Source organism: Lacerta agilis, chromosome 12 (genome assembly GCF_009819535.1).
Source record: "Lacerta agilis isolate rLacAgi1 chromosome 12, rLacAgi1.pri, whole genome shotgun sequence".
Taxonomy (NCBI): Eukaryota; Metazoa; Chordata; class Lepidosauria; order Squamata; family Lacertidae; genus Lacerta; species Lacerta agilis.
In genome coordinates, this window is record NC_046323.1 from 53757036 (window position 1) to 53769690 (window position 12655).

Consider the following 12655-nt stretch of genomic DNA (forward strand, 5'->3'; position numbering starts at 1 on the left):
TGCACACCCTCCAACTTATCTCTGGTGAACATAGGGGCATCCTTTTCCAAAATAACAACAATAGTTTTATTATTTATAAATAATACTCTGGGTGGATAAACACTCTGGGTGGCTACCAACATATATTAAAAAAACATAATAAAACATCAAACTTTAAGAAACTTCCCTATACAGGGTGGCTGTAAGATGTCTTCTGAAGGTTGTCTCTTTGGCTCATGGGTCACATAACTCAATACCCAGACGTCCTAAGGAAAAGTAGGACATTGCAGGATCAAATCAGAAACCGGGACTTCTTGCCGAAGTCCCTTTTTGTCAAAAATTAAAGAGTCCAAGAACACTGGCCAGGCGGGAGATCCGTTTTAAAGTCTTAAGATGGCCAATTGATCTCCCGCCTGGCCAGTGTTCTTGGACTCTTTAATTTTTGACTTCTGGGTATTACCAAGAACTCCAATTTGTATAGAAGTCTCTTTTTGTGGCAATTTTGGATAACATCAAAAGAAGATCTTGCGGGATCAGGCAGTGACCCATCTAGTCTATCGTCTTGTTCTCACAGAGGCCAACCAGGTGCCCCAATGTGAAACGCCCCAAGCAGGACCCCAGAGCATTCTCCCCTCTCGAGGTCTCCAGCCACTGGCATTCAGAAGCTGGGGAGGGCTCCTGGACAGAGAGACCTCAGCATGCCCAGGTCTGCTATGCCAGGGAAACTGGCAGTTTTTATTTTTATTTTTTTGTTTCTGGCAAGGAATGAGAAATCAAAGCAGCTCTGAGTGTTTCTCTTCTCCCTTCTATCCCTTTAAAGGTAAAGGGACCCCTGACCCTGATCAGGTTCAGTCGTGAACGACTCTGGGGCTGCGGCGCTCATCTCGATTTATTGGCCGAGGGAGTTGGCGTACAGCTTCCGGGTCATGTGGCCAGCAGGACTAAGCCGAGCAACGGGAGCTCACCCCGTCACAGGGATTCGAACCGCCGACCTCCTGATCGGCAAGCCCTAGGCTCTGTGGTTTAACCCACAGCACCACCCGCGTCGTTTCTATCTGTTTAGTATTTCTGTAATAATGGCTCTGGTGCCCACTGCCTTTTGGGACATCTTCAAGACAAGAAACTGATCAGGAGTAAACCCCACACACATCCAGAGTGGAGTCCCTAAGGGCGTCTCCTTCCGGCAACTCCTGCAGCCAAGCAGGTGCCAAGACTGAGAGTGGGGGGTCTTGTTGTCTAGGCAGCCCAGGACCTCCAGACACAATGCCCAGGCTTGTCTCCCAGGGAGCTCACTTCGGTGCTCAACACAGTAGTTCCCAAATTTTGGGGTGGATCCAAAAAAATGGCATCCAGTTCCATAAACTCATCCCTACTGCCCAGTACTACACCCTATTTATTTATTACATTTGTATACGGCCCTACATCTGAAGACCACATAAAAATAAAAGTTACAGGTAGGTAGCCGTGTTGGTCTGCCATAGTCAAAACAAAATAAAAAATAAAAAAATTCCTTCCTTAGAGACCAACTAAGTTTGTTCTTGGTATGAGCTTTCGTGTGCATGCACACTTCTTCAGATACTGTACACTGAAACAGAAGTCATCAGACCCTTATATATAGCGAGAGCTCATACCAAGAACAAACTTAGTTGGTCTTTAAGGTGCTACTGGAAGGAATTTTTTTAATTGTTTATTTTGTTATAAAAAATACAAAACATATAACAAACCAAAATAGCCCATAACCCCTCCCACAAACCCCTTCATTTGAAGATTCAGAGTGGTTCACCCCAGAAAAAAATACAAAATGAGAACACGAAATGCATAATAAAACAAAAACAGATTTAATAAGTTAATTAATAAACAACCAACCAACCCTGTGAGGTAGGTCAGAGAAAGAGAAATCAGCCCAATGGTCGCCCTGCGAGCTTCATGCTAACTCTAACCATTGCACCGCGCTGCTCCTGCAGAGCAGGCCTCCTCTTCTCAAGGGAGGGAGGGGGGAGTGGAGAGGGAGCCCCTCCCTTTGCCCTTCACTCCCCTTCCATTGAGAAACCAGCGCCGGCCTTGCGCGACCGCCCTCCTTCCCCGTGATTGGCCGCGGGGTACTGTGATTGACACTTAAACCCGTTTCCCGCCAAGCGGGAAAAGAAAAGGCGCCCAGTTACGACATCGGGAGGAACATCCGGGTCACGTGCACCAATAGGGAACTTGGGGCGGCGCAGTGCTTTCTGGGAGTCGTGGTCTTCCCGCGCCTTGTGCGAAGCCCAGGGCCGGAAGGGGCGGGGCGAAGGGGAAGGCAGGCTCCTTCGCACGTGAGCTGCGAGTTCTCCCTTGTGCTCAGAGCGGCTGCTGAGGTGAGAGTGGTTTTGGGGGCTCAAGGTGGGTCGGGGGGAATTATGGGGTTCTCTGGGGGCAGAACCTGTTTCAGGAGGCCTTTATTTGGGGGGTTGGGTTGGGGACCCTGCTTAAAACAAAACCCTTTTTAATCTGACTTACTGGGTGAAACTTTTATTTTAGAAAATTTTTCCTTTGGCTGTTCTGATCTTGCCTTCTCTCCCCCCAGGAACTGCGTGCAGGTGGTTGTGCTTCTCCGTTTGGATCCCCCTCAGGACGACCCTGTGAGGTAGGCCAGGAGTAATAATAATAATAATAATAATAATAATAATAATCTGTGTCCACAAAGTTTCCAATAGTTTATTAAATTTGTGAGGTCCATGCCTTTACACAAAATACCATAAAACATTATTAAAAAGATAAACAATAAAATTATAAAAATAAGCTAAAATTCATGCCATGCTGTCCCAGCAAAGGAAACTACCCAAAAACCCCCACCATTCAGGAAAGAAGATACAGCAACAGGTTAGGAGAGCAACGGGAGGGACCTCACCATTTCATCCAATAATAATTTATTTATACCCCACCCATCCTGCTGGGTTTCCCCAGCCACTCTGGGCGGCTCCCAACAGATTAAAAACAGAATAAAAAAAATCTAACATTTGTAATAAGAATATCAAGGTCTTTTATATACATATTAAATGTTCATAAGTGTGCCAAGCAAACAAGGCCACATGTGTGAAGCTGCACAGGAAAACAGCCCTGAAACCATTTTGACTCCCAACTGACCAAGTATTTCTTTGTCTCAGGAACAAAGGGGGGGTTTGGCCCTCCAGCTACTCAGCAGCCCTCTGCCTGAGTGATAATCTCTGGCATTCTGATACCTGAGTGCCAGATAGGTAGCCATTCCAGAGATGATAAACCCAGATGAAGACAAAAAGGTGTGATTAACTTGGCTGGGAAACAGGGAAATGTAAATATCGTTTGTTTCACTTAGTGGGTGTTTTGTGGAGGGCAAGAGGAGGCAGGGGGCAGGATCCAGGATGCTCAGATTACTGCCACCAGACCTCCCCTTTCATGATGTAGCCATGATGTATGTTGTAAGAGAAAATCTGCCCTTATTCCCTTATGGGGTACACAGGAGCCCTTGCAAAGTCCTTTGCAGGTTCTCCATTGGTAGGAGTAAAATACAGAGGCCAACCAGAGAAAACTGAGAAGCAAAGCAGCTAGTAAGCTTGATCTTTATTGAAGCTGTTGCAACAACAGTGTTTTCAGGGAAAAGACCCAGAACAAAGCCAGCATGCTCTTATAAAAACATTTCAAAATCCCTCCTGGAATCTAGCCCACCCCCAGAAACATCAATCACGGGAAGAGGTGTAACCCAAGCTCATCACCCAGAAAAGGCCTTATCTGATGCCTTTTCTCAGTAGCCTGGCCATTCCTTTGAGATGGTAATCTTCTTTAATTCCTGGAACAATTAAAATCACTCACCCCTCCTTCCTTGCAGAGACCCATTTGGTAAACATTTGGTCATTTTGAGAGTCAAAATGGTGTGAGACCTGTCTGCCTCAGACATGTGGCCTGTTTGCTTGGAAAATATATATATATATATATATATATATATATATATATATATATATGAATTGTAAATTCTTATAACATGTATCTGGGAGGTGGTCCTGGGATACACCCCTTTGGTGATGTATGTATGATGCTTCTGGGGGGTGGGCTTGAACTGCAGCGTGGGCAATTTCAAATTTCTATATAAGAGCAGGGACGCCTTTGTTCGAGTTACCTTCTTTTTCTCCTGCGTGAGAGGAAGGATCCTGTTGCGACAGAACAATAAAGATCAAGCTCACTAGCCGCCTTGCTTTCCATTAGAACTCTGGTCTGGTCTCTGTCTTTTCTGCGCAGGCAGGGGTTTCAAAATAACGTCCTGCCCAGGTTCAGGATTCCAACCGGAATTGAACCCTTTATCGAGATAACTCTCTTAAATTCTTACAACACATTAAAAACTTCCCTAAACAGGGCTGCCTTCAGATGTTTTCCAAGTCAGGTAGTGAAACTTTTATTTTTCTTTGGCTGTTTCTCTCCCCAGGAACTGCGTGCAGGTGGTTCTGCTTCCCTGTTTTGATCCCCGCAAGACGACCCTGTGAGGTAGGCCAGGAATAATAATAATTATTATTGCAATAACTATTAATAATTATGAGAAAAAACTGCTCCATTTTCCCTTATGGGGTATCCAAGAAAGGGGTAGGTAGCTGTGTTGGTCTGCCATAGTCAAAACAAAATAAAATAAAAAATTCCTTCCAGTAGCACCTTAGAGACCAACTAAGTTTTTTCTTGGTATGAGCTTTTGTGTATCTGAAGAGGTGTGCATGCACACAAAAGCTCATACCAAGAACAAACTTAGTTGGTCTCTAAGGTGCTACTGGAAGGAATTTTTTATTTTATTTTGTTTTGGGGTATCCAAGAGTCCATATAGAGTCCTTATGTAGGTTCTCTATTGGTAGGAGAAAATAACAGGCCAACCAGAGAATATTGAGATGCAAAGCAGCTAGTAAGTATGATCTTTATTAAACTGATGCAACAGGGCCCCCCACTCACCCCACACAGGGAGGGACGGAGGAGAGGAACCCAGAACATTTGTGTGCAAGCTCTACTATAGACTTGAGAAATTGCCTCCCCTGTAGCTCAGGACCACCCCCCAATACATCATACATACATCACAGAAAGAGCTGGTCCCAAGTAGAAAATTGATTGTGTTGCACTTCTCTCTTGTCTGCCAGGATACCTGGTATTGCCTTATCTGATTGCCTTTTCTTGGTAGCCTGGCCATTCCTTTGAGATGGTAAATACTGAGTTCCTGAATCTCTTGCGCATATTGATAGTGTGAGCAAAATAAAATAAATTCCTTCCAGTAGCACCTTAAGAGATCAAATAAGTTTGTTCTTGATATGAGCTTTCGTGTGCATGCACATCTCTTAAGTGTAACTGAAGAAGTGTGTGTTCACATGAAAGCTCATACCAAAAACAAACTTAGTTGGTCTCTAAGGTGCTACTGGAAGGAATTTTTTATATTATTTTATTTTGACTATGGCAGACCAACACGGCTACCTACCTGTAACTTGCGGAGTAATATTTGAGGTCAATTTGGGAGAGTCAAAATGGCTTCAGGATTGTTCTCCTATACTATTTCTGACACATGGTTTATATACATTATATATAAATGTTTGCCTTGTACATTTATGAACATTTCATGTGTGTGTGTGTGTGTGTGTGTGTGTGAATTCCAATAATAATAATTATTTATACCCCACCCATTCACCTGGGTTTCCCCAGCCACTCTGGGTGGCTTACAACAGGTTAAAAACAGAATAAAACATCAAACATTAAAAACTTCCCTAAACAGGGCTGCCTTCAGGTTTCTTCTAAAAATCGGATAGTTGTTTGTTTCCTTGACATCTGGCGGGAGGGTGTTCCACAGGGCAGGTGCCACCACTGAGAAGGCCCTCAGAGGGAGGCCAAGGTCACCCTTTGAGCATCAGGGCCTGCAGGGATTTGAACCTGTGGCTCCCAGGCCCCCCCCGAGTCCAGCCTGGTTTGCGACTGAAGGATTGTCCTGCAGTCACTGCTGATAAAGGTAGAGGCCCCAAAAAGTGTTTTTGAGATGTGTAATTTGGGGGGATTGGGAGCTGTGCTTTGCAATGTCCTTTTACCCTCTGGACGCTTCCTAACAAGCCAGACACACAGTGACTTCAAAACAATTCAGGCAAAACCATTTCTTTTTAACTAGACCTTTGGCTTTTAGCAATCGATGGCCTTTAGAGTGGGCAGGACGTTGTAATGTATCTCCCCTTCCCTGAATTTTAATGTTTTTTAAAGATGTTTTGTAAGTTGCTTTGGGCTTAAGTAAGCAATATCAATTTTTTTTGTATTCATTGGGCAATATCAATAGCTTTGGTGGCTAGTAATTCTGTCTGGTATCTCTACTCTTCCATTTCTAAAACTGCTGATCATTTCCTCTTCAGGGAGATTGAATGAATAACTAGCTGAATCTCTCGAGCCTGGGGAGTAATCTCCCCCTTACAAATTCTCCAGTGAGCAGTACTTTAAACGTTAGATTCTTAAGGGTCTTTTCTGAGAACCCCCTCCCCAAAAAGGTAAAGGAACCCCTTCTTTAAAACGAGACTCATTCCCCCATGTTCTTTATGGTCCACCTTTTTAGGGGGAATAGAAAGGAAGGAATGGGAAAAGACATTAGATGTTATTGGCAATTTGAGTTTGCTTGTTATGTTATGCATTCTGTATTTTTATGTGATCGTCGGATAAATTAGGGCGGTATATAAATGTAATAAATGTCTGGGGGTCCTAATATTGCTTCCCAAAAGGAGGCAGCCCATTAGATGCCTGATAAAAAAACCTTTTTCTGTAGACAAGCTCATCCAGATTTGTAGATTGCTGGTGAGTTAAGCTTAATACCAATTCCAATATTTTAAAAACCGATAATGTTATTGTTTTTAAACCGATAATGTTATTGTTTTACTCCTCTTGTAAACCACTGGAGAGTTTCTTTTACTGTCAGGAGGTATAAAGATGTTATTAAATTATAAAATAAACAAAATATATTATTGAATTCAGCTTGCGCTTAATGTGTTTTCCCTTCAAATGGTTGTTGAGTCAGCAGCTGCCCTTGCAGAAGCCATGCCGGAAGACAGCAAAGTGGGCGGTTCCATGGACTTTACATGTTTTTGTTAGGGAATTTGGCTAAAGAATTAATGGGTAGGTGCCATCTGCACTTGGCGATTTCTGAACACTGAGAAATCTCCAGTGTCTGTAAGAAATGGAATTGTTTTGTTTTTGCAGGGGTCAGTGAGCTTTGAGGTGGTGACCTTGCCTTTCACAGACGAGGATTGGGCCCTGCTAGAGAGCACTGCGGAAAGAGCTCACGGTGGAGATTCATGAGGTGGTGACCTCTCTGGGTAAGGATCCTTTTCACCTTCATTAATAGCTATGGAAAGTATGAATTCCTGTTGGTGATGCTATCCTTAAGATCACTAGAAGGAGCGTTGGTGGCAGTGGCGTAGGAAGGGGGGTGCGGTGGAGTGACAAAATGCCGGCTGAATTTGTCTCAACGCTGTCTCTGAATTCGTGCTCGGGCGAAGGAGTTGCATCTTCCTAATGTTTAGGTGGAATCTTCTTTCTTGCAGTTTGAATCCATTGCCCCATGTCCGAACTACAAGAAAGAAGAAATAAAAGGACACATTCAAAAACATGCTGATTCCCGGACCGTCCGCGGGCCGGATTTAGAAGGCAATTGGGCCGGATCCGGCCCCCGGGCCTTAGTTTGCCTACCCATGGGCTAGGACCTGAGAGACCATAATTCAAATCCCCATTCAGTCAAGAAATTTGCCGGGTGACCTTGGACAGGCCACTCACTCTGAGCCTAAGCTACCTTACAAGGTTGTTGTTAGGATAAAATGCTCATAATACTTTATACAGTTTGTGGCAGATGCTTTAAAATTTACTCCTGGAATGCAAATACGCATCCAAATATCAAATTATTTTGAATAAAGAAGTATGATAACATGCTACACCTAAATGAGAAAAGTTGTGATGATTTGCTACAGCTGCACTGTGACCTAAATTACGCGACCCATTACTATTTATTTATTTATTTTGCATTTTTCGAAAGCAAGGCAACATTGTACCCCGTTTTCATTTTTCAGGCATGCGACCATGAAACGGATCCGCCCAAGTGGAGCGCAGCAAAGGAAGAAACAGAAAGCCAAAGCTTTAGAACTGCAGTCGCTGGCCGGGTCGCTGCTGAAATTTGTCACCCCTTCCAGTTCGGCATCAACATCAAGCATTCCAGAGGAATCACGTGGAGACGTGAGAGAAAAGACTGAAGCGGTGTCGCGATCAAAGGGTCCGGATGAACTAGATTTTGAAGAAAGCAGAGCACTCTCCGATTCTGATAGCAAGGGTAGTGAAGCGTGTCGGAACGAAGACGGTCCGTTTGGTACAGTTTCAGAAACAGAAAAAAGGAAAAGGAGGCATATTTTGAAAAAGCTCTTAGATGTGACATTATTTTTGGTTCGATACAATTTACCATTACACGGCCACGGAGAGCTATCCTATGCGTTGCCGGGAAACAGAGGAAATTCCCTAGAGCTTTTTGATTTGCTATCAATGTTTGATCCGGTGGTAAGTGAGCACTTTATCACACCAGAGGAGGCCAGTCAGTCACAAAAAATACTCGCAAGCTATGTGTCCCCTGACACACAAAATGAATTTTTCACACTTATAGGCGAGTGTGTTAAGAAAAAGATTTTGTTTGATGTCAAGGAAGCAAAATATTACAGCATTATCTTTGACCGTACACTAGCCGCTGATGAGATGTGTGAAATAGTTCGGTATGTTCATATCGAGAATAAGAAAGTAGAAGTGAAGGAGTCATTTCTAGGCTATTTTCAGGCCGCTGTAAAGGAAGACGAAGACATTACAGAAGACATTATGAAATCAATTAAACAGGATGGGCTGGATATCACATTGTGTCAAGGTCTGGGATATGACACTGCCTCCAGAATGGCTGGAGTGCAGTCTGGAGTCCGGGCGAGGATTCATAAACTCAATCCTAAAGCATTAATTGTTCCATGTACAAATCACACTCTTAATCAGTGTGGAGTGCTTTCTTTCGAAACCGTTTTGGAATGTGTACACTCTTTTTCGACCTTAGAAAGTCTGTACTCCTTTTTCTCAGCTTCCACAGAGAGGTGGACAGTCCTTGTGACTAAAGTTGGAGTTACAGTCGAAAGACTTTCAGATAAAGAACGGAGCGCTTGCTACAAAGCTGTAAAAGCTGTACGTGATAATTTCAATACGATTGTTGATACCATAGAAGAACTTTGTGATCCCCCAGAAAGTATCGAAACCAGATCAGCAGCGTCAATGCTCTTGCCAGAAGTATGTGAGTTTTATTTCTTGTGCTTTTTGAATCTCTGGAGTAATGTCTTGGAGGAAGTGAACCGCACTCAAAAATGCCTACAGAACGTTGGAATCAGTCTTGAGGAGTGTGTTCTCAAAATGAGAAGTCTGAAGATCTTTCTGAAAGACAAAAGAAACGAGATGGTGGAGAGAGCACTGCAGCTTGCAACAAACACATGTGAAGAGATGGACATTCCTTTAGTGAAAAAACCAACTCCCAGAAGGATGAAAATGATGCCTACAGAAAAGGCTGAAGATGAGCCACTCCCGTTGAATGAAGAATTGAAAAGATTGATGTTTAAGTGCGTCGACAGTTTTTATCAAGAAATTGACACTCGCTGCAAAGCCATGGAAAGCGTATTGGCTCGGTTTGCAGTTCTTGAGCCCAAGAATCTGGTCACAACTTCAGAAGATGAACTTCCACAGTTAATACAAAACTTGGTTGTAAACTGTGATGAACTTTCTGAAGATGGTCTCCTTCGAGAGATTCCACGACTAAGAAGACATCTACAAGCTGCCAAAGTTTCAAAAGAAGATTCCCTGAAATGGTCTTCTCTAAGATTTTTAGAGTTTCTTGTTGAATACGAACTCTCAGATTCTGTACCAAATCTGACTTCAGCCTTGAGAATGTTGTTAACGCTGTGTCTTTCAGTAGCATCATCTGTGAGGAGTTTTTCAAAATCAAAATTAATCAAGAATTATTTTAGGGCCACTATGAGTCGAGATGAGCCCCCCGACTTAGCCATGTTGTCAATTGAAAGGGAAGTAGCACAAGAAATTGATTTTGATGATGCGATATCAAAATTTGCAGAGCTTCCGAGATGTTAGTGATGAAAAATTTAACAGAGTGGGACATGTACAGAGTTTATTTAAAAGAACATTGCAACAATATAAATCCGTTGGCAGGTCTGGGTTGACTTTCTGCGTGTAATGGGATAATCTTATAACATTAATGTAAATGGAACAACCTAGAGGAGACAAAGTTTAGTGTGCAGCTAAAGAATGTAATCTGGGAACCACAATGGGGAACCATAGAACAAGCTCCAACTTTGGAAGGAATGTTTTTTTATGTTACATAGTTTTTAAAACCAACAAAGCAATTTTTTTTGCATTGAAAGTTATGTGGGAAAGCTTTTTAGTGCTTATGCTCACAATGTTAAGTAAATAAACCAAAAAATAACATTTGCAACTGTAAGTTCCTTCTTTTAATAAATGGTTTCTTTTTTTTCAAATATATATAATTTTCATTTATTTTCCATTTAATATACATTCACACCATCGTTACCCACTTTACCGCCCTGGTGGCTTTCAAAATTAACCCTCCCACCTCGTGGCTTTCAAAATTAACCTTTATATCATTGCATTTTGTACGTCTTCCAGTTCTAATTACACACATTACAAAATTGCTCAAAATTTAAATGAAGGTAGAAAATTTCTCATTACAAGTCTTAGACAACCTTGGTAGTGATGTTATTTTTCGTTCCATAGGACGCTCTGGACCATAGGGCGCGCCTCGTTTTCAGAGGAGGAAACCAGGGAAAAATATTTTTCTGGTTTTCCTCCTCTAAAACCCTTGGTTGTTGTTTTTTTGGGTTTTTTTTGAGAATCAGCTCAAAGTTTTGCAGCTTTTTGGGGGGAAAGGGAAAAGCATTGCTTACAAACCAGTACAGACCAGTAAGCACCAGCAGGTAATAGGAAGCAAGAGGAAAGCAAACCAGTACAAACCAGTAAGCACCAGTACAGACCAGTAAGCACCAGTACAAACCAGTACGCACCAGCAAGTAATAGGAAGCAAGAGGAAAGCGAACCGGTACAAACCAGTAAGCACCAGTACAGACCAGTAGGCACCAGCAAGTAATAGAAAGCAAAAGGAAAGCAAACCAGTACAAACCAGTAAGCACCAGTAGTTAATAGGAAGAAAGCAAACCAGTAAGCACCAGCAAGTAATAGAAAGCAAGAGGAAAAGTAACAGCCCTGAAAAACTCAATTTCCCAGGATCCTCAGCCCTCCCAAAGGAACTACTGTGCAAGGGGCCTGGGCGGGGCAGGAAGGGAGCTAGCTCCCTTATCTCCCTCCCCATCTCCTGTAATCAGCTGTTGAGCGGGTTCTTTTCAACACTCTCTTTCCCTCTTGTTAGCCTTTAGCTCTTTCTAAAACAGAAAAAGCAGGATCTGCCTTTCCCCCCTGGGCAATTTGGCTCCAGGGACCATGCATTCGCTCCATAAGACGCACAGACTTTTCCTCTTACTTTTTAGGAGGAAAAAGTGCGTCTTATGGAGCAAAAAATACGGTAGCTTACAATAATCTTTCAGATATCATAAATTTACTTGATCGTGCTGGTTTCAGATTTTTCCTGTCAGCTTTGCCAGTTCTGCAAAGTCTGTCGTCTTCATCTGCCGCTCTTCTTTCGTTGGTACTTGTCACAGCTTAAAAATTAGCCGCTGTTTCTTTAATACAAAAGGAACTGAGTCAGCAGCCTACAGTGAATCGGTTTGGGTTGGTTGGATGGATGGTAGAAAGCTGGTTGTGTTTGATGCGTAAAGCTGTTGGTCGTGGTTGGAGAAGTTTTTGTTTTTGTAATAAAAGCATTGTGCAAAATACTCTTTTTTCAAGGACTCTCTGTGCCGACTAGGGTCCGAGGAGCAGGCAAAGGAGGTCAGAACCTTTTTATTTTTTCAAAACACTGACACTTCTTGTTTCCATTTTTGGGCTAAAAGTTTGTTTAATAATTTCAATGGGGGGGGAGTGACAATAACTTTTATGCACCGGGTATCACCTGACCTTGCTACGCCACTGGTTGGTGGGCTTGCTGTGGGCAAAAGAGCATACAGTTGAACCCCGGGTTACACATGTGATCCGTTCCGGGTCATCATGCGTAACTTGAACGCGCATTTAAAAAACCCGGAACTCGCACAATTTGAGCACTTCTGTGCATGCGTGAAGTGCGTAGAAGCATTCTGCGCATACAGCGGTTGCACACGCTCCGGGGAGGGAGTGTGTATCCCAAACGTACGCAACATGGAGCGTGCGCAACATGAGGTATGACTGTATAAAGAACCCTGTTGGGTCAAAGCAAAGGCCTACGTGTAGGCCAATATTCTGTTCTCCCAGCGGCCGTCCAGAGGTCCTGCAATCTACAACATGATACAAAAGTTGAAGGCAACCTAACGAACAAACCCAAAAGCTAAGAACATTTATATGCATGAAAACCCATTCTAACATCCCAGCTACTAATGGCCACAATATTTGAAATTCATAAAGATCAAAAATCTCCTTTCCTCTCTCCTAGAGGTAGTCCGAGATGGCTTCTGGGTTGCCGTCCTGGGAGGGTGGATTTGATTTAAGTCATTTTTTTCCT

General features: G+C 43.0%; 1 long non-coding RNA gene across 1 annotated transcript; it reads left to right on the forward strand.

Moving 5' to 3' along the window:
* Positions 1-2537: 2537 nt before the first annotated feature.
* LOC117055993 lies at positions 2538-8184 on the forward strand. Its single transcript, XR_004427680.1, has 4 exons — positions 2538-2599; positions 4409-4467; positions 7177-7292; positions 8040-8184. It is a non-coding gene; the product is annotated as an uncharacterized LOC117055993 (long non-coding RNA).
* Positions 8185-12655: the final 4471 nt, after the last annotated feature.